General features: G+C 45.8%; 1 protein-coding gene across 7 annotated transcripts in view; it reads right to left on the reverse strand.

Annotated features, from left to right (window-relative positions):
- The window catches only part of CNOT1 (CCR4-NOT transcription complex subunit 1), a 108,157-nt gene extending 87,469 nt beyond the window's left edge, over positions 1-20,688 (reverse strand). For 6 of the 7 annotated variants that reach the window (XM_007993536.3, XM_038008393.2, XM_007993537.3 and 3 more), the window contains exon 1: positions 20,565-20,688. The gene's annotated coding sequence lies outside the window, so the exon portion shown is untranslated. The remainder of the gene's footprint in view (positions 1-20,564) is intronic. The other variant, XM_038008391.2, reaches the window with a different exon arrangement.
- Between the last annotated feature and the right edge of the window lie 2,358 nt (positions 20,689-23,046).

Consider the following 23,046-nt stretch of genomic DNA (forward strand, 5'->3'; position numbering starts at 1 on the left):
GGGTCTCTGTCACCCAGGCTGGAGGGCGGTGGCACAATCACGGCTTACCGCAGCCTCCCTGGCTCAGGTGATCCTCCCACCTCAGCTTCCTGAGTAGGCAGGACTACAAGCGCCTGCCACCACACGGCTAATTTTCGTATTTTTTGTAGAGATGGGGTTTTGCCATGTTTCGCAGGCTGGTCTTAAACTCTGGGGCTCAGTGATCCCTCTGCCTAGGCCTCCCAAAGTGCTAGGATTACAGGCATGAGCCACCGCACCCAGTCAAATTACCTTGTTTCCTTAAGTCTTCTCATAGCACTTCTCAATTAAACAATGTACAGTGCCAATAAAAGGTCACTGACATTTGACAATAATATACTACAAGTCAACTGCTACCTGAACAATGATATCAAAAAATTTACCAACAATATGCTTACGATAATATAAAGTAACCAAGCATGGTGGTTCACACCTGTAATCCTAGCACTTTGGGAGGCCAAGGCAGGAGGATCACTTGAGCTCAAGAGTTCAAGACATGTCTGAGCAACATAGTGAGACAGTGTCTCTATAATTAAAATATAAGAAATAAAAAGTAAAATAATAGCTGGGTGAGATGGCACACACTGGTACTCCCTGCTACTCAGAAAGCTCAAGCAAAAAGATCGCCTGAGCCCAGGAGTTTGAGCCTAGCCTGGGCAATACAGTGACACCTCATCTCTTAAAAAACAAAAAATAAGTAAAACAGCAACTCAGGGGAACAAAGATTGTACAAGGCCATTCTCAGTACTTTTCCTAATACTAAAATACTATAAATCACCCAAATATAAATGAGTGTAAAGATTATCTTCAGGCCAGGTGCACTGGCTCATGCCTGTAATCCCACCACTTTGGGAGGCTGAGACGGGAAGATCACCTGAGGTCAGGAGTTCAAGATCAGCCTGGCCAACATGGCAAAACCCTCTCTACTAAACACACAAAAATTAGCCAGGCGTGGTGACAGGCACCTGTAATCCCAGCTACCAGAGAGGCTGAGGCAGGGAGAATCACTTGAACATGGGAGGAGGAGGTTGCAGTGAGCTGAGATCACACCATTGCACTCTAGCCTGGACAACAGAGCAAGTCACAGTCTCAAAAAAAAAAAAAAAAAAAAGATTATCTTCATACATGCAATGGGACACCCACCCAATATGCTTAATGTCCAATTCAAATATAGTTTTACCATACATAAACCACTACCTACTGCAGAGCTGGGGGGAAAAAGGATTATAAAATGGCATTCACATTTTCACTAGAGAACATTATATAACATTACTAATTGTCTATTGAACATTCAAGCTAAAAAGAACCAAGAGCAGCTGTAGTACATAGTTTGCTAAATGTCAACAAAAAAGTATACTCATGACACTAAGTCGCTAAGTGAAAAGCTGTGGAACTCTTAAATAGCATGATCCCAAATAAGGTCTCAATTAACAGTAGTTACATAGAAGCTTTCACTTAAAATCCCACTAAAAAAAGGTCCAGAAATCTACACACCTCCAAAAGTATAACATATGGATGGCATTATTTACTGTAGCAGTATCTGTCAGAGCATGAAAGACTAGGTGACTGGTGAATAAACATCCTGGACAGTGTATATAGTCATGTGTCTTTGTTTAAGCACTTGTATATACACTACCTTTTGTTTGTATATATGCACACATATATATAGTTGCTTTTTTGTGAAAATAATAAACTGGCCGGGCGCGGTGGCTCAAGCCTGTAATCCCAGCACTTTGGGAGGCCGAGACGGGCGGATCACGAGGTCAGGAGATCGAGACCATCCTGGCTAACACGGTGAAACCCCGTCTCTACTAAAAAATACAAAAAACTAGCCGGGCGTGGTGGCGGCGCCTGTAGTCCCAGCTACTCGGGAGGCTGAGGCAGGAGAATAGTGTAAACCCGGGAGGCGGAGCTTGCAGTGAGCTGAGATCCGGCCACTGCACTCCAGCCTGGGCGACAGAGCCAGACTCCGTCTCCAAAAAAAAAAAAAAAAAGAAAAAGAAAATAATAAACTACAAGCCTATGAAAATGGCTATCTGAGCTGGGCAAGGTGGCTCACGGCTGCAATCCCAGCACTTCAGGAGGCCAAGGCAGGCAATCGCCTAAGGTCAGAAGTTTGAGACCAGCCTGGCCAACATGCAGAAACCCCATCACTACTAAAAATACAAAATTAGCTGGGCATGGTGGTACATGCCTGTAATCCCAGCTACTTAGGAGGCTGAGGCAGGAGAATCGCTTGAATCCAGGAGGTGGAGGTTGCAGTGAGTGAAGATCATGCCATTGTACTCCAGCCTGGGGAACAAGAGCGAAACGCCGTCTCGAAGAGGAAAGAGGAAAGAGGAAAGAAGAAAGAGGAAGGGAAGGGAAAGGAAAGGAAAGGAAAGCAAAGGGGCTATCTAAAAGGGAATGGGTGAGAAAAAAGGAGAAGAGACAGAAGTCAGAACAAAAATTCACTGATTATATCTTTTATTTTTGGTTTTGATTTATTTCTGAGCCATGTAAATATACTGCATGATTGAAAATTTTAAGAAAAGGCCAGGCGCGGTGGCTCACGCCTGTAATCCCAGTACTTTGGGAGGGTGAGGTTGGAGGATTACCTGAGGCCAGGAGTTCAAGACCAACCTGGCCAACATGGTGAAACCCTGTCTCTACTAAAAAACACAAAAAAATTAACCAGGTGTGGTAGCAGGCGCCTGTAGTCCCAGCTACTCAGGAGGCTAAGGCATGAGAATCGCTTGAACCCAGGCCATGGAGGTTGCAATGAGTCGAGATTATGCCGTTTCACTCCAGCCAGGGTGACAGAGAGACTGTCTCAATTTAAAAAAAGAAAAATTAAACTAAAACAAATAAACCTGAGTATCCAATCTGTATTACAAAACACAGTGAACCAGGCACGGTGGCTCACAATGTAATCCCAGTACTATGGGAGACCAAAGCAGGCAGATAACTTGAGGTCATGAATTCAAGACCACCCTGGCCAACATGGTGAAATCCTGCCTCTACTAAAAATACAAAAACTTAGCCGGGCATAGTGTCACGTGCCTATAATACCAGCTACTAGGGAGGCTGAAAATTGTTGAGCCTGGGAGGTTGAGGCTGCAGTGAGCCGAGATTGCATCACTGCACTCCAGCCTGGGTGATGTAGTGAGACTCTGTTTCAAAAATAAAATAAAATAAAATAAGAACTAAAAACAGAACTATCATTTGATCCAGCAATCCCACTACTGGGTATCTGTCCAGAGGAAAATAAGTTATTATACAAAAAAGATACTTGCACACACGTTTATAGCAGCACAATTCGCAACTGCAAAACATGGAACCAATCCAAATGCCCATCCATCAACGAGTGGATAAACAAACTGTGGTATATATATACACACACAACGGAGTAGTACTCAGCCATAAAAAGGAATGAATTAATGGCATTCGCAGCGACCTGGATGAGACTGGAGACTATTATTCTAAGCGAAGTAACTCAGGAATGGAAAACCAAACATCATATGTTCTCACTTGTAAGTTGGAGCTACGCTATGAGGATGCAAAAGCGTAAGAATGACACAATAGACCTTGGGGATTCAGGGGTAAAGTGTGGGAAGGGGATGAGGAATAAAAGACTACAAAGTGGGTACAGTATACACTGCTCAGGTGATGGGTTCACCAAATTCTCACAAATCACCACTAAAGAACTTACTCGCCAGGTGCAGTGGCTCACGCCTGTAATCCCAGCACTTGAGGAGGCCAAAGCGGGTGGATCACGAGGTCAGGAGTTCGAGACCAGCCTGACCAACATGGTGACAAACTCCATTTCTACTAAAAACACAAAAATTAGTCAGGTGTGGTGGCACACACCTATAATCCCAGCTACTTGGGAGGCTGAGGCAGGAGAATCGCTTGAACCTAGGAGGGGGAGGTTGCAGTGAGCCAAGATCTTGCCACTGCATTCCAGCCTGGGTGACAGAGAGAGACTCTGTCTCCAAAAAAAAAAAAAAAAAACTTATGTAACCCACACCACCTGTCCCCCAATAACCTATGGAAATAAAAATTTTGGAGGGGTGGGAGAGGGAGTTTCAAGCTTGTCACCCAGGCTGAAGTGCAATGGCGTGATCATAGCTCATGCAGCCTTGCTCTCTTAGGCTCAAGTGATCCTCCCGCCTTAGCCTCCCAAGTAGCTGGGACTACAGGTACATGCCACCATGCCTGGCTACTTATTTTATTTTTTTGCAGACACGGGGTCTCACTTTGTCGCCCAGGCTGGTCTGGAACTCCTGAGCTCAAGTAATCCTCCTACCTCAGCCACCCAAAGTGTTGGGATTATAGGCATGAACTATTTGGCCAGAAAACATTTTTAACTGGAAAACTGTACTATTCCCATTTCTTCTTTTATCATGAAGGAATATCCTTCTGGGATCACTTAGGGTGATATATATAGATATATATATAAAATATAATACATTAACATATTACTAATAAACAAACAAATACATCATTATCTACTAAAGTGAGCATTCCTAGCAACTCAAACATTTGAGCCCTAACTATACACCATATACTCACTTTAGGTATTATAGAATACATGAAAGGAAACATTGACCAAGAGGCTTAATGTAATAAATACAGACTTTACTATAATGCTATTCAACAAAGGCAGCTATGCCTAAGAACTGGAAAGGGGGAGAGAGGGCAATATTTAAAATGCTGATTCCTCGTTGGGCAAGGTGGGCAAGGAGGCTCACGCCTGTAATTCCAACACTTCAGGAGGCCGAGACAGGTGAATTACTTGAAGTCAGGAGTTCAAGACCGGCCTTGCCAACATGGCAAAACCCCATCTCTACTAAAAATACAAAAAACTAGCCAGGTATGGTGGTACACACCTGTAATCCCAGGTACCCAGGAGGTGGGGGGTTGCAGTGAGATGAGATCGCACCAATGGACTCCAGCCTGGGCGACAGAGCAAGATTCTTTTTTTTTTTTTTGAGACGGAGTCTCGCTGTATCGCCCAGGCTGGAGTGCAGTGGCCGGATCTCAGCTCACTGCAAGCTCCGCCTCCTGGGTTTTTCCGCCATTCTCCTGCCTCAGCCTCCCGAGTAGCCGGGACTACAGGCGCCCGCCACCTCGCCCGGCTAGTTTTTTGTATTTTTTAGTAGAGATGGGGTTTCACCGTGTTAGCCAGGATGGTCTCGAACTCCTGACCTCGTGATCCGCCCGTCTCGGCCTCCCAAAGTGCTGGGATTACAGGCTTCAGCCACCGCGCCCGGCTAGAGCAAGATTCTGCCTCAATAAAGAAATAAATAGGCGAGGCGTGGTGGCTCATGCCTGTAATCACACCACTTTGGGAGGGCGAGGTAGGTGGATCACTTGAGGTCAGGAGATTGAGATCATCCTTGCTAACATGGTGAAATTCTGTCTCTGCTGAAAATATGAAAAATTAGCCAGGCATGGTGGCAGGTGCCTTTAGTCCCAGCTACTTGGGAGGCTGAGGCAGGAGAATCGCTTAAACCCGGAAGGCAGAGGTTGCAGTGAGCCAAGATCGCACCACTGCACTTCAGCCTGCACAACAGAGCAAGACTCGGTCTCTAAATAAATAAATAAAATGCTGACTCCTAAGCACCACCCAAGACCAAGAGAGTCAACACTGCTGGAGAAAGGGAGTACAGGCTGTTTTAAACTCCCCAGTCAGGCTGAGCATGATGACTCACGCCTGTAATCCTACCGCTTTGGGAGGCCGAGTGAACTGCCTGAGCTCCGGAGTTCGAGATCAGCCTGGGCAATACAGTGAAACTCTGTCTCTACTAAAATACAAAAAGTTAGCCGGGCGTGACAGCGTACACCTGTAGTCCCAGCTACTAGGGAGGCTGAGGCAGGAGAACTGCTTGAACCCGGGAGGCAGAGGTTACACTGAGCCAAGATCACACCACTGTACTCCAGCCTGGGCGACAGAGCGAGACTCCATCTCCATAAATAAATAAATAAAATAAATAAACTCCCCAGTCAATTCCTGAGAACCACTGACCTAAGGAGCAGTGTCAGGTTCTTCCTTGCTAACAGGTTTTAGAAATATTTAAGAAGCCGGGTGCGGTGGCTCACACCTGTAATCCCAGCACTTTGGGAGGCCAAGGCAGGCAGATCACAAGGTCAAGAGATTGAGACCATGGTGAAACCCTGTCTCTACTAAAAATACAAAAAATTAGCTGGGCACAGTGGTAGGCACCTGTAGTCCCAGCTACTCGGGAGGCTGAGGCAGGAGAAATGCATGAACCTGGGAGGTGGAGCTTGCAGTTAGCCGAGATCACACCACCATACTCCAGCCTGGGTGACAGAGGAGCCTCCATCTCGGGGGAAAAAAAAAAAAAAAGAAACATTTAAGAAAAGGATACTGTAGTTTGATGCAACCTCTTCTTTGAGGACAAGGAATGCCCCTCACACCTCCTTTTTCTCCCCTTAACTCCCTCTAACTGAACCAAAGACATCTATTTGTTTTTTCCTTTAACAGAGGTGGTCTTGCTCTGTTATCCAGGCTGGAGTCTAGTGGTGTGACCACACCTCACTGCCAACCTCAAACTTCTAGACTCAAGTGATCCTCCCACCTGAGCCTCCCAAGTAGCCGGACCTACAAGAACGTGCCACCATGCCACACTGCAAAGACATCGATCTAAAGGCAGTTTGGTTTCCCACAGCACTGATGCCAGCAATGTTCTACTACCTACCTTGCTCTACATTTAAATATCAGGCACTTTAAAAAGACAAGTAGGCAAGACCCAAGGCTACCAACTTCCAATACTAATAAGAAATACAGAATACTCACACCAACTGATAACCAAGTTTGACCTTGAAAATTCTTTACTTCCAAAGAAGCATTCTGACCTAAAATAAGTCAATCTAAGCCTTGTCTTTTTTTCACTCTCCTTCTGCAATTATGAAAATGTTCTACATCGGACAGGTGTGGTAGCTCACGCCTGTAATCCCAGCACCTTGGGAGGCCAAGGAGGATGGATCACCTGAGGTCACGAGTTCAAGACCAGCCTGGCCAATACGGCGAAACCCCATCTCCACTAAAAGTACAAAAATTGGCCAGGCGTGGTGGTACACACCTGTAATCCCAGCTACTCAGGAGGCTAAGGCAGGAGAATAGCTTGAACCCAGGAGGTGGAGGTTGCAGTGAGCTGAGATCGTGCCACTGCACTCCAGACCAGGCAACAAGAGCAAAACTTCTATGGAAGGCTGATTATACACTTACTGATATTAACTACTTCTCCAAGAGGCAAAGATTCTAGATTTATGAGGCAGTTCCAAAAGGTTGGTTCACTTATTAAAATCTTAGTTATAACTATTGTGTACATAATAGGATAACTTATGCAAGTATAATAAATACTAAGTAGAATTGGTCTAAGCACTTTACATGTTTATTTAATTCTCACAACTCAAGGGTGATATTATTACCCAAACTTTACAGATAAAGAATAGTTTAACTTTCAGAGATAATAAGTAGTATAATTTTGAAGATATTGAGCAGTAGAGGTTAAGTTTTTTGTTTGTTTGTTTTTGTTTTTGAGACTTGCTGTGTCGCCCAGGCTGGAGTGCAGTGGCATGATCTTGGCTCACTGCAACCTCCCCCTCCCAGGTTCAAGCGATTCTCCTGCCTCAGCCTCCTAAGTAACTGGGATTACAGGCGCGCACCAACACGCCCAGCTAATTTTTTTTATTTTCAGTAGAGATGGGGTTTCACCATGTTGGCCACGCTGGTCTTGAACTCCTAACCTCATGATCTGCCCACCTCAGGCTCCCAAAGTGCTGGGACTGCAGGCTTGAGCCACCACGTCTGGCCTAGAGCTAAGTTTAAAAAAAAAAAAAAAAAAAAAACAAGCAAAAATCTTCGTATTATAGTTTCAAAATCAATTTGTACAAGTCTAAATAATTGTTTTAATGCCAATTCCTGCTATCACTAAGCATCTCCACCCTCACAGAAGAGCTTTAGGCCCCTAAACCACCTGTATTATACTTCTGCACTGAATACTTAGGAGTCACCTTTTAATTCATTACTTTTTCTCCAGGCAATGACCAACTCTTTAAAAACTATCAACTGAAAGCCTAAATATCCATCAAAAGGGCGCTGATTAAGTAAATCATAAAATGGCATACTATGTAAAAACTAAAAAGGGACCCAGCTGGGCGCGGTGGCTCACACCTGTAATCCCAGCACTTCGGGAGGCCGAGGTGGGTGGATCACGAGGTCAGGCGATCGAGACCATCTAACGCGGTGAAACCTCATCTCTACTAAAAATACAAAAACTACAAAAAATAAAAATACAAAAAATAAAAATACAAAAAAAAAAATACAAAAAAAATTAGCCGGGCCTGGTGCGCCTGTAGTCCCAGCTACTCAGGAGGCTGAGGCAGAACAATGGCCTGAACCCAGGAGGCGGAGCTTGTAGTGAGCCCAGATTGCAGCACTGCACTCCAGCCTGGGCGAAAAAGCGAGACTCTGTCTCAAAAAAAAAAAAAAAAAAAAAGAGAGACCCATAAATAATAGAAATTATCTATTGAGGGGGAAAAAAACAGTCACATAACAGTGGTCTATTTAGATTATGTTCTTATATACACAAAGTATTTAATAAGAATAACTTTTGAAAAGTTACATAAAATAGTTGAGAAAGGAATTGAATTTTTTTTTCTCAAAGTAGAAAATTAACTCTCAAAACCAAAAAATATTACACCAGAAGCTTTGCATATTCCAAGACTATGCAAAATCCCAAGCTATGGAAGCCATTCACCTCACTCACTGTAGAAAAGAGGTAACACAGATGGCCTGAGCCTGCTGTCCTTAGAAAGGCTTGCATAGTTGGCCCTTGACTGGTCTCTGATAACTTTCAGAAGAGTTCCCAGTGGCCTGGGCTGGGCTCACTGTGGCCTCTACCTGCCAGGCTCAAGTGATCTCCTGCCTCAGCTTCCAGAGTAGCTGGGACCACAGGCGTAAGTCACTACGTCTGACTAATTTTTTGTATTTTTACTAGAGACAGGGTTTCACCATGCTGGCCAGGCTGGCCTTGAACGCCTGGCCTCAAATGATCTGCCTGCCACGGTCTCCTAAAGTGCTGGTCAGCCACAGCAGCGGGCCTGTATCCTTTGCTATTTAAAAAAAAAAAATCATGGCCCTGGGCTGTCTGTCCTCCTAGTGAATTACCAAACCTGCAGGTGGACTTGGGGACTGCCCCCAACACTCTCGCCCAGCTAGTGGCAGAGATGAAATATCTTCTGGTGGTAAATGGGACCCAAATTGTGGATTTCCTGTCTAGCACATGGAGAATTCATTTAAGAATTTTGAATCTTATCACGAAAATGATCTGGGAAGCTATTTCGATTGGTTTGGGTCTGTTTTAGTGAACAGGGTGATGCAAAGATGGACTAGATGCTCACCAAACTGTTTCCTCTTCCTGGCTAAAGAATTAGAATATATTTCTCAGCTTCTCTTGCATTGGTTTGGCTGCAAGACTTAGTTCCTCACCCACAAAGTATACACCAAATACGGTATGTGGCACTTTCAGATCTAGCTCATAAAACCTCACTCATGATTCTCTCATTTTTCACTATCTGCTCGATGAATAAGTCCCAAGACCTAGGGGAGGAGGATGTCACAATATGACAGATGAAGGCAGAGTTCTTGAGTTACTGCACAGGATCTTCAATGAAATATCCTCAATGAAATTTGCACAAACTTCCTCAATGAAAATTATTTGAGGAAGAAATACATTTTTACTCTGTTAAGCCGCCGTTATCCTGGATATGTTTTAGGCCTGTTTTGCCTAATAACACTCAAAATGGTCAAATGAACATTTTTAGAAGTTACTCTTGATGATGAGAAATACCAAGAAAGGAAAGATAAGGTCACAGGAAAGCCATGAACATGGAAGGAAAAGAGAAGCTAATGTACTCAAGAAACAGCAGGCCAGACACAGTAGCTCACATCTCTAATCCCAGCACTTTGGGAGGCCAAGAAGGGAGGACGGCTTGGGGCCAGGAGTTCAAGACCAGCCTAGGCAACATAGAATAACCCCATCTCTACTTTTTTTTTTTTTTTTTAATCAGCAGGGTGCAGTGGCAAATGCCTGTAGCCCTAGCTACTAAAGAGGCTAAAGGGGGAGGACTGTTCGAGCCCAAGTGTCCGAGCTTGCAGTGAGCTATGATCAGGCCACTGTCCTCCAGCCTGGATGACAGAGCAAGACACTGACTCTACCAAAAAAATAAAAAATAAGAAATTGCAAGGACTCTTTTTTTTTTTTTGCTTTTTTTCAGAGTCTCGCTCTGCTGCCAGGCTGGAGTGCAGTGGCATGATGTCAGCTCACTGCAGCCTCGCCTCCTGTGTTCAAGCAATTCTCTGCCTCAGCCTCCCAAGTAACTGGGATTATAGGCACCTGCCACCACTCCCGGCTAATTTTTATATTTCTAGTGGAGACAGGGTTTCAACATCTTGGCCAGGTTGGTCTTGAACTCCTGACCTAGTGATCCGCCTGCCTCGGCCTCCCAAAGTACTGGGATTAGAGGCGTGAGCCACCGCGCCTAGCCGAGTTTTGCATTTTCTTTTTTTTTTTTATTTTTTTTTTTTGAGACGGAGTCTTGCTCTGTAGCCCAGGCTGGAGTGCAGTGGCCGGATCTCAGCTCACTGCAAGCTCCGCCTCCTGGGTTCACGCCATTCTCCAGCCTCAGTCTCCCAAGTAGCTGGGACTACAGGCGCCCGCCACCTCGCCCGGCTAGTTTTTTGTATTTCTTAGTAGAGACGGGGTTTCACCGTGTTAGCCAGGATAGTCTCGATCTCCTGACCTCGTGATCCACCCGTCTCGGCCTCCCAAAGTGCTGGGATTACAGGCTTGAGCCACCGCGCCCGGCCGAGTTTTGCATTTTCATAGTGAGGCAATGAAAAATTCAAATCTTGTTTCCAGTCCTCCAAAAAATTGCTGGGGAAAAAACCTTATTTGCTTTGGTCACAACTAAGAAAACTCTATCCAAATAAAAGGTTGGGGGTAAAGAAAGATCTCCCTAATCAATTCAAGGAATTGCCAAGATGTAAATAGTTAACTCTGTAGACTACTAGAGTTAGTCATGATATTCTAAAATCCAATGCACAAATGAAACTAAAATCCTGATCTACATAATGAACCACCAATGATAGATCTATCTTTTCCTCTCAAATGTTACTTGCTCATTCAAGCAGTACGAAAAAAAGAAAAACCAAAGAGTATCGATTTCCAAGAATGCTATATTCTATCAATTTACCCAACTGTAATAAATGGAGCACTATTCAATTACAGTTCAACTGTATGTATGCACTGGGGAAAGGGAGACTCCTTACTCACTATGAGACAGAAAACTTAAAAAGGTAGTGTAGGGTGCACATAAGTGAAACTGGACAAGGATGGCAAAAAATCAATTTTGCTTACGGAAATTAGGGACCTATAGACAGTACATCTGAGTTTGGACTAGAATGATAAAGTTTTGGTAGAGATGACATTCCAGATGTAAAAAGACAAAGAGGCTGGGTGCGGTGGCTCACACCTGTAATCCCAACACTTTGGGAGGCCAAGGTAGGCAGACGACCTGAGGTCAGGGGTTCAGGACCAGCCTGGCCAACATGATGAAACCAAAAATTAGCCAGGTGTGGCGTGGCAGGCGCCTGTTATCCCAGCTACTCGGCGGGGGATAAGGCAGAAGAATCACTTGAACCCGGAAGGAGGTGGTTGTATGGCAGTGAACCAAGATCGCAACACTACATTCCAGCCTGGGTGACACAGCAAAGACTTCTTCTCATTTAAAGAAAGAAAAAGGACAAAGATATATTTGGGGACCACTGCTTAACAGTCTTTTCGCTATAACACAACACAGTAGTACCATAGGGAAGGAGGAATCAACACTCATAACTTCAGATGAAGGTATTAGAATGACTTCTGAACAAAGAAAGGATATTTTCAAAGCAATGATTTAGGTGGAATCTTGGCAGAAATATAAAAAATTAACTGCATTCCTAGAATCTTTTACAATCAGACTATCCACATATTATTTTTGAAATAAACCCAAAAACCAATGATAAAGAAACTACAACGGAGATTAGTTAGAAAATTATTTCAAAAAAGACAAAAGAGCCTGAAACTAGACAAAAGGGTAACTTTTTTTTTTTTTTTTTTTTTTTGAGACAGAGTCTGTCACCCAGGCTGGAGTGCAATGATCACGGCCCACTGCAGCCTCGACCTCCCCAGGCTCAGGTGATCCTCCCACCTCAGGTTTTGTCTTTTTAGAAGAGACGGGGTTTCCCATCTCTAGGGTGGTTTGTCCAGGGTGGTGTGAAACTCCTGGGCTTAAGTGATTTGTACACCTCTGCCTCCCAAAAGTGTTAGTATTGCAGGTGTGAGCCACTGCGCTGGCCCAGCTAACTATTCTTTGTTTTTGTTTTTTTTTTTTTAAGACAGAGTTTCGCTCTTGTTGCCCTGGCTGGAGTGCAATGGCGCAATCTCAGCTCACTGCAACCTCCATCTCCCGAGTTCAAGCGATTCTCCTGCCTCAGCCTCCCAAGTAGCTGGGACAACAGGCATGCACCACCATGCCCAGCTAATTTTTTGTATTTAGTAGAGATGGGGTTTCACCATGTTGGTCAGGCTCATCTCGAACTCCTGACCTCAGGTGATCCACCCGTCTTGGCCTCCCAAAGTGCTGGGATTACAGGCGTGAGCCACTGCGCCCAGCCTGTTTTTTTTTTTTTTTTTTTTTTTTTTTTTTTTTTTTTTTTTTTTTTTTGAGACAGAGTTTTGCTGTTGTTGCCTAGGCTGGAGTGCAATGGCTCGATCTCGGCTCATCACAACCTCTACCTCCCAGGGTCAAGCGATTCTCCTGTCTCAGCCTCCTGAGTAGCTGGGATTACAGGCATGCGCCACCATGCCCAGCTAAGTTTGTATTTTTAGTAGAGACGGGATTTCTCCATGTTGGTCAGGCTGGTCTCAAACTACTGACTTCAGGTGATCTGCCCGCCTCGGCCTCCCAAAATGTTAGGATTACAGGTGTGAGCCACCATGCCTGGCAACTATTCTTGTTAGCAAAACCAGGCCCTATATTTTGTCCAAATCCAGCCTATACAACACCAAGAGTGAATTCCAATGTAAACTGGAGACTTTGGATGATAATGATGTATCAGTGTAGGTTCATCAATTATAAGAAATATACCACTCTAGTGGGGGGGTGTTGATAACAGGGAAGGCAAAGCATGTATTGGGGCAGGAGATAATATGGGAAACCTCCGTACTTTCTGATCAATTTTACTGTGATCCCAAAACTGCTCTATAAAATAAAATAATCCGATTAAGAAAAAAACCCCAAAACTTAGAAGCTATAAATCTAAGGGAGCAAATGTTTAATTATCTGACTGGGAAACTGCCGAGTTCTGAATATAAAGCTTAAGAATATTAGAGGCTGGGCGCGGTGGCTCACGCCTGTAATCCCAGCACTTTGGGAGGCCAAGGCAGGCGGATCATCTAAGGTCAGGAGTTCGGGACCAGGCTGACCAATATGGCGAAACCATGTCTCTACCAAAAATATAAAAATTAGCTGGGTGTAGTGGTGGGCACCTATAATCTCACCTACTCAGAAGGCTGAGGCAAAAGAATCGCTTGAACCTGGGAGGAGGAGGTTGCAGTGAGCCGAGACCGCGCCACTGCACTCCAGCCTGGGGAATAGAGCGAGACTCTGCCTCCAAAAAAAGAAAAGAAAAAATACTTTAATCCCACTTTTATATTTCAAATAATTAGTTCAACATTACTGTAATATTGTGAGATATACATTTGGTCTTCATCCCATTTCCTGGCATACAACTTCTAAGATCCTTAGAATGGTAAGTTTCTTTTTGTATGCTGAGTTGACTGATAGCTTGGCAATTTCTAGGTAGTTTTTGCATGGGTGCTGGTCACCTGAAAGACCAAGGCAAGATTAGAGGGTTAGGACTTTTAGCCCCACCTCCTCCAAACTCCAGGGAGGGGAAACGTGCTAAAGGTTAAGGTGACCACCAAAGGCCAATGATTTAATCAATTGTGCCTATGTAATGAAGCCTCCATAAAAGTCCATAAATGACTGGGTTCAGAGAGCTTCCAGATAGTTGAGGCATAGCGTAGCCAGTGGAGGGCATGGAAGCTCCACAGCTCTTACTTCTCCTATGCACCTCCTCATCCATATCCTTTATAATAAACCCAAACCTACGTGTTGGCCAGGTACAGTGCTGGCTCACGTCTGTAATCCTAGCACTTTGGGAGGCTGAGGTGGGTCAATCACTTGAGGTCAAGAATTCGAGACCAGTCTGGCAAACATGATGAAATCCCGTCTCTATTAAAAATATAAAAAACCAGCCAGGTATGGTGGCGCATGCCCATAATCCCAGCTACTTGGGAGGCTGAGGCAGGAGAATCGCTTGAACCAGAGTGGCAGAGGTTGCAGTGAGCCTAGATCGTGCCACTGCACTCCAGCCTGGGTGACAGAGCCAAGACTCCGGCTCAAAAAAAAAAAAAAAAAAACCTAAGTATTTCCCAGAGTTCTAAATTATATAAGCCACTCTAGCAAGTTAATTGAACAAAAGAAGGAGTACTTAGGAACTCAATTTATAGTCAGTTGGTCAGAAATACAGGTAAAACAACCTGGGGCTTGAGATTAGCACTGGAAGTGGGGGGCTGTCTATGGGACTTGAGCCTTCAACCTGTGGGATCTGATGCTATCTTCAGGCACACTATGTCAGAATCATACTGAATTAGAGGATACCCATGTGGTGTCCATTGTTGAATAGCTTGTTTGATGTGCAGGGGAAAACCCCACGCATCTGGTGTTGTGAGAATATACTGGAAGAAAAAGTTTATATCTATATTCTCAGAATCAACAAAAAATTATCCTACACGGTTGAATATCGTATTCAACATTTTAGGAATTTCCCTGTAACAACTGTAACACAATTAAGCAACAGGTATCCTGGAGGTTAATGCTGTGTTTTCCAGAATTAAAGACATAAATGCATTTCTTAAATATATGCACTACATTCCTTTAAATCACTGCCAGGTATGGTGGCTAACGCCTGTAATCCCAGCACTTTGGGAGGCCGAGGTGAGTGGATCACAATGTCAGGAGTTTGAGACCAGCCTGACCAACATGGTGAACCACATCTCTACCCAAAATACAAAAATTACCGGGCCATGGCCAGGCACGGTGGCTCAAGCCTGTAATCCCAGCACTTTGGGAGGCCGAGACAGGCGGATCACAAGGTCAGGAGATCGAGACCATCCTGGGTAACACGGTGAAACCCTGTCTCTACTAAAAAATGCAAAAAACTAGACGGGCGAGGTGGCGGGCACCTGCAGTCCCAGCTACTCAGGAGGCTGAGGCAGGAGAATGGCGCAAAGTCGGGAGGGGGAGCTTGCAGTGAGCTGAGATCCAGCCACTGCACACCAGCCTGGGCGACAGAGCAAGACTCCGTCTCAAAAAAAAAAAAATTACCTGGCCGTGATGGCACACGCCTATAATCCCAGCTACTCAGGAGGCTGAGGGAGGAGAATCACTTGAACCCGGGAGGCAGAGGTTGCAGTGAGCCAAGATCACACCACTGCAGTCCAGCCTGGGCAACAGAGCGAGACTCCATATTAACAAACAAACAAAAAACTCAACAAAGGGCTTCATATTAAGTCTACACCTCTAATTACTGCCTTCTTAAACTATGCTTTCCAGTGAACAATGCTTTATTTGGTTTGCTACATTCTTGCAAATTTGAGTGAAAAGTACACTTAAAAAAAGTATCATAGGCCAGCATGGTGGCTCACATCTGTAATCACAGCACTCTGGGAGGTCTTGGTGGACATATCGCTTGAGGCCAGGAGTTCCAGACACGCCTGGAAAACACGGTGAAACCTCATCTCTAACAAAAAAATACAAAAATTAGGCCAGGCGCAGTGGCTCACACCTGTAATCCCAGAACTTTGGGAAGCTGGGGCAGGTAGATCACTTGAGGTCAGGAGTTCAAGACCAGACCAGCCAACATGGTAAAACCCCATCTCTACTAAAACTACAGGCCAGTGCAGTGGCTCACGCCTGTAATCCCAGCACTTTGGGAGGCTGAGGCAGGTGGATCACCTGAGGTCAGGAGTTCGAGACCACCCTGACTAACGTGGTGAAACCCTGTCTCTACTAAATACAAAATTAGCCGGGCACGGTGGTGTGCGCCTGTAATCCCAGCTACTCGGGAGGCTGAGGCAGGAGAATTGCTTGAATCCAGGAGCCAGAGGTTGCATTGAGCAGAAATCACACCACTGCACTTCAGCCTGGGCAACAAGAGCAAAACCTTGTTTTAAAAAAACATATATATATAATTAGCCAGGCATGATGGCGCGCACCTGTAATCCCAGCTACTTGGGAAGCTGAGGCAGGAGAATCACTTGAACCCGGGAGGCAGAAGTTGCAGCAAGCCAAGACCGCACCACTGCACTCCAGCCTGGGGGAGAAGAGCAAAACACTATCTCAAAAAAAAAAAGAAAAAAAATTTTGACACGTGTGGTAGCATGCAACTGTAGTCCCAGCTACTCAGGGGCTGAGGTGGGAGAATCACCTGAGACCAGAATATCAAGGCTGCAGTGGGCAGTGATTGTGCCGCTGCACTCCAGCCTAGGCATTGAAGTGAAACCCTGTCTCAGGAAAAAAAAAAAACTATTGTATACACTGGGGGACAGAAGGTTTTGAGCCCCTTTTAACTTTCAAAGATTCATCTTTAAAATTGTGAGCAAACAGAAAAGGAATTGCTAGATTCTTCTATATAGAGAGTCACTCAATGGGATGCCATTTTGAAACTTCACAGCAGGAAGTTTAGTTTGGTCAGAGGGTCATTAAAGAAATGCCTCAGTTAATATATACGGCTTGAAAGTCTTTTTTTTTAATAAAAGTATATACCAAGTTCATGCTGGGCGCTATGGCTCATGCCTGTAATCCCAGCACTTTGGGGGACCAAGACAGGTGGATCCCCTGAGGTCAGGAGTTCGAGATCAGCCCGGCCAACACGTTGAAACCTCTTCTCTACTAAAAATACAAAAACTAGCTGGCCGTGGTGATGGGCGCCTGTAATCCAGCTACCCAGGAGGCCAAAACAGGAGAATCGCTTGAACCTGGGAGGTGAGGGTTGCAATGAACAAAGATCCCACATTGCACTCTAGCCTGGACAACAGAGCGAGACTGCGTCTCAAAAAAAAAAAGATATACCAAGTTCATAAAATACAGCATTTCAAAACGGTAGACTACTCTTTTTGTTAATCTGGGACAAAATGTTCATAATAAATATTCTGCAAAAACTTAATTTTTTAAAATTTAATTTTCTTTTTTGTAAAGACAGGGTCTCACTATATTGCCCAGGCTGGTCTCTAACTCCTAGTCTCAAGCATCCTCCTCCCTCATCCTCCCAAAAAGCTAGGATACGGGCTTGAGCCACTTGCCTGGGCCAAAAAAATTAGTCTCAAAATATGACAGCATTCAATCAGAATTATTGTGGACAAATTCCACTCTCTGGCATTGGGTACCGAAGACCTGTTACTTCACAGAAAGAAATAATTAAGTTCATAAATTTAAACTGGTGAAAAAGAAAGCTTCTTGGTTGGGCACGGTGGCTCGTATCTGTAATCCCAGCACTTTGGGAGGGTGAGGCGGGCGGTTCACGAGGTTAAGAGTTCAAGACCATCCTGGCCAACATGGTGAAACCCCATCTCTATTAAAATACAAAAATCAGCTGGGCATGGTGGCAGGCGCCAGTAGTCCCAGCTACTCAGGGGGCCAAGTCAGGAGAATTGCTTGAACCCTGGAGGCAGAGGTTGCAGTGAACCGAGATTGCGCGCCACTGCACTCCAGCCTGGTGACAGAGAGAGGCTCCATCTTAAAAAAAAAAGTTTATCATAACCAGATCAGAATCTATCCAAAAACATACTCACAAAAAGTAAAATGCAACATAATTTGAAATCAGACTTTAAAGCATGTTTTGAAAAGATGGCAAGCATTTCCACTTGTTTTCATAGTTTTTTTTAATGACTTGACTCCAAATAAGAAGGATGTCTTGGCCGGGCGCGGTGGCTCAAGCCTGTAATCTCAGCACTTTGGGAGGCCGAGACGGGCGGATCACGAGGTCAGGAGATCGAGACCATCCTGGCTAACACGGTGAAACCCCGTCTCTACTAAAAAATACAAAAAAACTAGCCAGGCGAGGTGGCGGCGCCTGTAGTCCCAGCTACTCGGGAGGCTGAGGCAGGAGAATGGCGTGAACCCGGGAGGCGGAGCTTGCAGTGAGCTGAGATCCGGCCACTGCACTCCAGCCTGGGTGACACAGCGAGACTCTGTCTCAAAAAAAAAAAAAAAAAGAAGGATGTCTTATTACTTAGCTTGACAACATTTATATTAAAGAGACTAGGATCTAAACCCCCAGGAGAAATTCAGAAACCAGAAAAAAAGAAAATGAACCCAGGGTGGTAAGCTGGGAACCAAAAAGAATGTATTTCAATTATTTTCCACCATAATGCCACAAAACTGTACCTTAAAACTTCTAAGATTACAATCTTAGGTAAGAAAAGGAAATATTTTCAGTTACAAATAGACATGTCTTTGTGCCTTGATTCTAGACATTTTTTTTTTTTTTTTGAGACAAAGTCTCCCTGTCCCCCAGGCTGGAGTGCAGTGGCTCTATCTCGGCTCACTGCAAACTTCACCTCCCGGGTTCAAGCGATTCTCCCGCCTCAGCCTCCCAAGTAGCTGGGATTACAGGCACCTGCCACCACACCTGACTAATTTTTGTATTTCTAGTAGAAACGAGGTTTCACCATGTTGGCCAGGCTGGTCTTGAACTCCTGACCTCTGGTGATTCACCCACCTCGGCCTCCATAAGTACTGGGACTACAGGCGTGAACCATGGCGCCCAGTAGATTCTAGACTTGTTTCCACTATGACTTGGGGGACTCACACTTGTTGAAAAGGGATCAACTCCCCAAACTAGTTTTATCAACATGCTACCATTTCACTGAAAACACAGCCAGTCACCTAAAACCATGTATTATCAATGCACGTTCTCCTTAGACAAGGTAACAACTTGCAGTGTCCTAAGACGTAATTATTTAAACTGTTACCACATGTCTTCTTAATAGCTAAAATACTCTGCTGCCAATCTCTAAAAGGGTAGGAATGCCAACCTGGACCACGGACCACTTAAGTATTAAACCCACGTACCCATACAAAAAAATTGTTCTTAATCTGTTTCATCTTCTTCCTAATATTTTACCTGCCCTCCCTCTTTGTTTTAATACATATATTCCCTATTCCTATCAAGGAGGCTGTCATAAGGAAAACTTTCGGCATTTTTCAAACAGTATAATTATATTCACTCAATTATTGACTTAAAAAAAAACCCAAGTAGTCACAGGCGATCGAATTGTAGAGAAATCGGCAGGGTAGGTTAAGCATTGTTGCTCAGTTTTCAGGAAGAAAACAGACCTTAATTGATTAGAGTCCTAAGAAATGGGACATTTGATTGAAGTAACTTCATGGGAAAAGTTTGTCATAAAGTTTATTTTAAATACAACATTTTCAAACACACAGATGTCAAGCATTCTTTTTTAATCTACAAAGCTTACTCCTCGTGGAGTTAGTATCGGTGAGTCCTCTTGGGTAAATTCTGCAGAGGAGGTGGTACTGAAAAAGTATTATTTGTGTGTGGCCTTAAGTACCTCTACAAGATCTGCAGTGGATCTCATCAGCCTTGAGGCCTACAAGTGTTCAGCTCACTAGCGGGACACTTGTCCTGGGTGAGCAGGGCCGCCACTACTGCAGACACCGGACCGAGTAGGTGGGGGCCGACTTCAAAGAAAGTGTGAGCGCCCAGGCGCGCGAGTGGAACAAAACCTGTAGCAAGTAATAAGGAAGTGCTCGCTCCCGCCCGCCCTTCCCATCCAGGGACACCCGAAACCTGGGGGGCTTTGACAACGTGCTGGGGGCGTCAGAGGGGGAGAGTGGCAGCTCCGAGTACACGGAGAAGAACTGGAAACGTGCAAAAACTCCAAACACGGTGCCCCTCGCCCGAAGCGCTAGGCCTCGGGAGCCGATGCCCACTGCAACCATCCGGGAGCAGAGACAGAGTAGTTGAGGAGCTCGTGCAGGTCTCAGGAGGGTGCAACCCGCGCGAAGCCAGGCCCAGCGACACAAACTGCCGCCACTGCCGCCCCCTGAGCCTCCAGGCCCGGGACAGAGACCACCCCGGGTCTCCCCCGAGCTCTGCCCTCCGCTCCCTGGAGCCTTCTGGCTGGCCTCTAATTTTCAGAGCGCGAAGCTCCGAGAGCCGTGCGGAGAAGAGTCCGCCCTCTCCCGCCTCGTCCCAATTCCCCGTCCCGGCTGCCTCTCACTCCCTGAAGCTCCGGGAAACGCTTCCAGTGGCCCCAGGTCCACCCCTATTCCTCTTCCCACCGGCACTCGCGTTCCCAAGCTGTCACCGCCACGCTACCGTAGCCCCTGACGCCAGCCCGCCTCACCTCAGGCGGCTCCGGCAGCGCTGGACACAGGAAACTCCTGGGTCCCCGACTCCGGCTCTCCTCGACCCCCTCTTCGGTTAACTCCGCTTGTTTCTCTACAAAATGGCGCCGGAGGTCGCGCGCTCACGTCGCGGCCTTTCCCCTCCCCGTTCCCATTTCATCATTCGCTGCCCGCCCGAGGAGGGATGGCCCCAGTGCCAGCCAATGGCCGCGCCCCGCCTGTGGCTCCTAGCCAATCACCGACAGGTGCCCGCGGATTTAAACCAATCACACTCTATCACTTGCAGAAGTCGAGGAAGAAACCAGGCTCCTGCTAGCAACTACCAATCCGGACTCTTACTTCGCGGACTTTGGCCAATTGCCGCTCACCAGGCCCAGGGGACCAGAGTCAGAGCCCTCGCGCCTGCGCTCGAGGCGAGGGCCAATAAGGAGACGCTGGTAACTTCGATTTGGGGCTTCACGTACTTCCCACCTGCCCTCGAGTGCTGCGACCAGTGGGGCTTGGCATTGCCTTTGAGGAACAATAAATTATGGAAGGGGTCCATAACTCCTCGCCACCCTGCGCGGGAACTACTTTGAGTTACAGTGCAACAGCCTTCCTCCACTTTCCTTCCTCTTTCGAAATGTCACGATCCAGCAGACTTCGGGGATTCCCAACCGAAACATTCCCCTCCCCTAGTGTCCCTTTGGCGGGGAACGCCAGCCAGAAAGCAAGCCAGGTTGCGACTAGAGTTGGGGCGCTTTGCATCCTGGGATGTGTAGTCGCGCTCCCCTACCCCGTTCCCATCTCAGAAGTAATGCGACTTCGTCCGTCACTGGCTGCGACCTAGAAGGAGCAGTGCATCCTGGGGGATGTAGTCACCCAGGTGGCCACCTTGTCCTCGCTTGCTTCGCTTTGGTCAAGGGAACTTTGTTTTACTTCTGCCTATTGAAGAAAGGACACCTTCCAGAGACGCCTTCCAGAGACGTAGGAGATGCAAGTTCTCTTACTGGCTTAAGTCCTAGAAGCCTTCTAAGAAAGGATACCCGTGTCCTTCGCTCTCAAGAGAAAAAGCATAGAGACATATTTTGCTTTAGTTTGTTTCTTATCTATGATAGTTGGTAAGATTTTATACTCACCTGTACCCCAAAGAGAAAGGATTGGGAAGAAAGTGTTGACTGGTTAGCTCTATTACCTTTTGAAATTAAGGCCGGGCACGGTGGCTCACGCTTGTAATCCCAGCACTTTGGGAGGCTGAGGCGGGTGGATCACGAGGCAGGAGATCGAGACCATCCTGGCTAACAACGGTGAAACCCCATCTCTACTAAAATGCAAAAAAAAAAATAGCCGGGCGTGGTGGCGCAGACCTGTAATCCCAGCTACTTAGCAGGTGAGGCAGAAGAATCGCTTGAACCCAGGAGGCGTGGGTTGCAATGAGTAGAGATCGCGCCACTGCACTCCAGCCTGAGCAACAGAACGAGACTCTATCTCAAAAAAAAAAAAAAAAAGGCCAAGCGCGGTGGCTCGCGCCTGTAATCCCAGCACTTTGGGAGGCCGAGACGGGCGGAACACGAGGTCAGGAGATCGATACCATCCCGGCTAACACGGTGAAACCCCGTCTCTACTAAAAATACAGAAAAATTAGCCGGGCGTAGTGGCGGGCGCCTGTAGTCCCAGCTACTCGGGAGGCTGAGGCAGGAGGATGGTGTGAACCCTGGAGGGGGAGGTTGCAGTGAGCCGAGATCGTGCCACTGCACTTCAGCCTGGGCGACTGAGCGAGACCCCGTCTCCAAAAAATAAAAAAAAGAAAAGAAAAAGAAATTCAAACCTATCCCTCTGCTCACCCCTATCCTCAGGCTAGGCTCAGTAGGTGGTCTCCTGGCCATCTGTCTCATATTACCTCTGGTGCCCAAAAAAATACTTTAAAAAATTATGGTAAGAAACACATGAAATTTACCATCTTAATCATTTTTAAGTGTAGAATACAGTAGTGTTAACTATATGCATATTGTTGTACAACAGATCTCTAGAACTTTTTCATCTTGCAAAACTGAAACTGTATCTGTTGTTTAACACCTTCCATTTCCCCTTCTCCCTAGTCCCTGGCAATCACCATTCTTCTTTATGTTTCTGAGTTTGATTACTTTAGATACCTCATATAAGTGAAATCATGCAGTATTTGTTTTTTTGTGACTGGCCTATTTAACTGAACATAATGTCCTAAAAATACATCTTTTCTTTTTTTTTTTTTTTTTTTGAGACGGAGTTTTGCTCTTGTTGCCCAGGCTGGAGTGCATGGTGCGATTTCAGCTCACTGCAACCTCCGCCTCCCCGGTTCAAGTGAGACTCTGCCTTAGCCTCCCAAGTAGCTGAGATTGCAGGCACGTGCCACCACACCCAGCTAGTTTTTGTATTTTTAGTAGAGACGGGGTTTCACCATCTTGGTCGGGCTGGTCTTGAACTCCTGACCTCAGGTAATCCACCTCAGCCTCCCAAAGTGCT

This window comes from Chlorocebus sabaeus, chromosome 5, assembly GCF_047675955.1.
Source record: "Chlorocebus sabaeus isolate Y175 chromosome 5, mChlSab1.0.hap1, whole genome shotgun sequence".
NCBI classification, from domain to species: domain Eukaryota; kingdom Metazoa; phylum Chordata; class Mammalia; order Primates; family Cercopithecidae; genus Chlorocebus; species Chlorocebus sabaeus.